General features: G+C 52.8%; 1 long non-coding RNA gene across 1 annotated transcript; it reads right to left on the bottom strand.

Annotated features, from left to right (window-relative positions):
* Positions 1-759: 759 nt before the first annotated feature.
* On the bottom strand, positions 760-3372 carry LOC144248467 (uncharacterized). The gene is made up of 2 exons (XR_013341748.1): positions 2277-3372; positions 760-1026 (listed from the first exon to the last, which is right to left on the bottom strand). It is a non-coding gene; the product is annotated as an uncharacterized LOC144248467 (long non-coding RNA).
* Positions 3373-4399: the final 1027 nt, after the last annotated feature.

Here is a 4399-nt window from a genome sequence, read left to right as displayed (position 1 = left end):
AGAGAAGAGATTCTGGTATAAATCCAAAACGCGTTGTGAAAAACAACATGGAAGAGCTCATTTGCTCTCCCAGCCCGGTTTCTGTGTGACCGTCTGTGATTCCAGCTGCTCCGCTGGCACTGGCAGCCTGCGGGGCTCGAAGGACTTGCCAGGTGCCCAGCACGACAGAAAAGAACGGGAGAACTCCCCGGCTCTGGCAGCGGAGCCTCTCGGCAGTGTCCCGAAAGCCCCGCAGTGCCAGCATCTCTGCATGGAAGCTGAGGGGCTCCAGCGCAGCCCCTCTGCAGCGTTCCTCTGCAGCTGGCACTGCCCAGCGCCCCTGACCAGGGTTTGGGGTCCCTGCACAGCCCCCGGCGCAGCCCCCTGGCTTCTTCCAGCTCCCTTCAGCCAGGATGATTTTCTCGGGGGTAGGAGCACCCAAAGCCAGCGGAACTGGCCTCAGCCACTTTCCGTGGGATCTCTCCTCTTCCTTCCTCACCAAATTCCCACTGTCAAAACCCAGCTTGAGGCACAGATCCCCATCCCCTCAATCTCTCCAAGGAATTGGGCTCGGATTTCCCAATCCAGCAGGGCAGAAATGCTCTTGTCCTTACCGTGCATCCTAATTGCAGTAATGGCTTAAGAAATAATTGAAAGAAATTAAAGGAATGAAGAGAAATTAAATAAGAGCTGCCAGCTCCAACTAAGGGATGCTCAAACCCCTTACCAACAATTCGCTTTAATTAACCGACTCAAACAAAGTAATCAACACCACATTGATACAGTAGGATTCTTTTTAATCGAGTTATAGATAAATATTGCAGAATGTAAAAACCTTTGTAAATCCAGAAACTCTTTCAAGAGATAGACAGGGCACAGCTGCAGAGAGTCTTGGGGAGTTCAGGGGAAAAACCCCAAAGTTTTCAGTGTTTAGCATCTCCCACCCTGTCGTCACTGACAGCAAACACGGCTTCAGCCTCGGGAAAACACGGAGAGTCAGGGATTTTACAGATCCTGGTCTCACCTCAGCCTCTCAGCAGGTACAGTCTGCAGGGAGAGGGAAGAAAAAGGGTCAGAATGGACAGCCTACTTCCAGAAAATCATCACCATTCATAAAGCACTAAGCAGAGCTGTAAGAACTTCCCCAAAGGTTCATTTCCCTGCGGACTGAGGGCTCTCAGTTGAAGCACGGGCTGGACCTGCCACGGACAGACTCCAGGAACCCCAGAAGTAAAAGCCACTGGGCCAATTCCAGAAAACATTCCAAAATCAGGCTCCTAGGATGTGACCATCTCCTCTCTCACCTGGAGGTGGAAGCACAAGGAATGATCTTCCCTCCTGTGGGTTTTCTGGGATCTGCAGTGAACCGCAGGGGGAAGAAAACAAAGCCTGAATATTTCGCACGACTGGAACAGAAAAGTGGGGAAAAGGGAGGCAGGGGCACTGCTGGGGTGATAACTGGGATCCAGCCTCTCCACACCAATGGAAGCAGAGACTGAGTGACAGAGCCTTTGGGACCACTTTGCTGGGATTCATAGGAAAACGGGTGAGTTTTATTTTGGCAATAAAGCCAAGCTGCTTCTCACCTCATCAGCCGGGTACAGCAGCAGCACCCGCAGGAACCTGGCCAGGTGGCTCTGCCTGGCAGAGGGCTCCCCACTTCCTGGGAATTGTGTGCTACAGGGCTGTGCCACTGGCCATTAAAACAGTTCCCACCTGGCCCTTCACAAAGGCAAGGTGCTTTTTCCATACAGCAAATGGTTTTTGAATTAAGAAGGTAACACTATACTCAACTGGAGAAGAAAAAAGTGAGAGCTGTAAAATTTTCCCACGCCAGGCAAAAAAGAAAGCCAAATCAAACCAAAACGAAAAGTAGCATAACAATGAAAAAAACCCCAAAACATATCAAGCATATTTCAAGAGAGTTTAAATCTGAATGAAGTGATTTACTTAGAGGCTTGAAAATCTGCCATGCTGCAAAAATCTAACTGCTGCAATAAAAGCCTTTTCTTACATCACATTTTAGCCCTGAATTTGCAAAAACCCCTGCCAAACTAACAATTCACCACATACAGTTCTTGAGTCATTCCTGTCCTTGAGCACGAGTCAAGCTAAAGTTATGGAGACAAGAAAAACATAAGTGACTCAATGCTGCTCCTTTGGAAATTACAGAATCAGAGGGAGGGTTTTCCTTAGCTTAGGAAAAATGCACAGCCAGTTCAGCAGATACTGAATAGCAGGGAAGTCAGGAGATACGTGCTTTGCTGTCAGAGACAAACATATAAATAAATATTTACATTAAGCCAGAGGTCTACAGATGGTCTGATCAGAAGTCTTGATGCAGAAAACCAGCCCTGGGGTATCCTCTTAAGGGACACAGGAGGAACTCCTTGGCTGGGACACAGCCTCGCTCAGCGCTGCTCCCATGGCTCTCGGCTCTTTGCCAGTGCTTGCAGTGTCCCCGCAGATCCCAGAGGATGGCAGGGCCAAGGCTCCCGTTCGCTCCTCCGGCACTCAGCGAGTGTTTCCTGCCACGCCCCCTGTGCAGAGCAGCCACGCGCGGCTCGCCGGTGCTCAGCCCTGCCTCCAGGGCTTTGAATGGCACATCCACCTGCAAAATAGGCAGGGAGAGCTTCTGGCTCACACGCGGGATTTGACAACACAAAGAGCACGCGTGGGTGTCAGAAAGGGCTCAAATCTCATCTCACACCACCGAGAGGGGGAATGGAACGGAGCAGCGGGGCAGGGACAGGACAGGACAGGACAGGAAGGAGCCGGGTTTGGGGGGGACACGGAAACGGGGGAAAGAGAGGTAACTGAACACGGGCAGGAGCATGGAGCGGGAGAGAGAGGGACAGGAGGGGATCCTCCCGGCGCCCCGGCTCCGCCCCGGCTCAGCCCCGCCCGGGCTGCTGCGCTCGGCAGAGCTCGGCTCCGTTCGGCTGGACTCGCCTCCTCGGCCAGCTTCGGCTACTTTCGGCCACGCTCGGCTATTTCCGGCCGCATTCGCCTCCATTCGCCTCTTCGGCAAAGCTCGGCTCGCCTCGGCTGAACTCGGCAAAGCTCGGCTCCGCTCGCCTCCTCGGCCCCTTTCGGCCGCTTTCGCCCACGCTCGCCTAGTCCCGCCCGCTCCCGCCTCCATTCGCCCACTCCCACAGCTCGGCTCCCTCCGCCCGGCCCCGGCTCCCTCCGGCTCACACATTTCCTCAGGGCACCTCAGCACAGGTTGCACACAGAAGCTGTGGCTGCCCCCGGATCCCTGGAAGTGTCCAAGGCCAGGCTGGACAGGGCTTAGAGCACCCTGGCATGGTGGAAGGTGTCCCTGCCCATGGCAGGGGCTGGAACGGGACGAGCTTTAAAAAAAGGTGCCTTCCCATCCAAACCCTTCTGGGATTCCACGAATCTGTGAACCGCTCCCGGCAGAAGGGCTAGATTTCCATTGTGCTTCGAAAATGCTGCTGCAAGAACACGAAGAGAGATTTCAAATACTGTTAAAGTGGCACAACCACATCAAAAATTACGTCTGGGGGTAAAGTGGCAACTCTGCAATTCCAACCTCTGATACCAAGGACACATGGAGGGCTGAATCCTGGAGGTCCTTACATGACAGGATTTCTAGAGTTATCCGTCCCCAGTTTGCTGCTTAGGGTTAGAAAAGGTGGAATTCTGTTCTTAAGGGGTTACCACGTACCATCAACGTGAGAGACGGGGATGCTGATGTTTGATCAGAGTCCTGGAGCAGCCTGGAGCACGCTGGCTTCCCGAACCAGGTCTGCTGCCTTGTCCGTGTAGGGGTAGGGCTTTGTCCTCAGCCTCAGCAGGATCTGTCAGCAAAGGAGGAGAGAAAAGTAGAGTGCACCGGCTCCCAAGTGTGGGGGAACCATGTGCTGCTAAGGAAGACCACGTGCTGAAAGTGGTTGGAAGCCGGGCGGGTTTTGGGAGGACAAATTCCATATTACTTCTGCAGGATTCTGTCTACAGTTCCTGCTCTACAAACCAAATACATCAAACGACAACAACAAACAAACAAACAAAAAAACCCCACATTAAATCAACAACAACAAAATAATTACTCCTACCTCAATAACCCCATACTGCCCCAAACCATTCCAAGGAGGGCGGCAGGAGGGGCTGGCAAAGGCAGGGCCCCGCCGGGCCCCCCTCGCCGCTGCCATCCTTCTCCAGCGCCGCCGCTGAGCCGCCTTCAGCCCAAAACCCACCCAAAAATACCCCAAAATCGTCCTAAATGCCCCCAAAAACCCACCCAAAACTACCCAAACCCTCCTAAAAATATCCAAAAAACTCACCATAAAATGCCCCAAAACCAGCCCAAAACCCTCCCAAAAATACCCCAAAAAATCCACCCAAAAATATCCTAAAACCCACCAAAGAATACCCCAAAGCCCTCCCGAGAATACCC

Source organism: Lonchura striata, unplaced genomic scaffold, assembly GCF_046129695.1.
Source record: "Lonchura striata isolate bLonStr1 unplaced genomic scaffold, bLonStr1.mat Scaffold_145, whole genome shotgun sequence".
Taxonomy (NCBI): domain Eukaryota; kingdom Metazoa; phylum Chordata; class Aves; order Passeriformes; family Estrildidae; genus Lonchura; species Lonchura striata.
The sequence above is the reverse complement of the archived record's forward strand: the minus strand, read 5'-3'. Positions and strand labels throughout refer to the sequence as shown.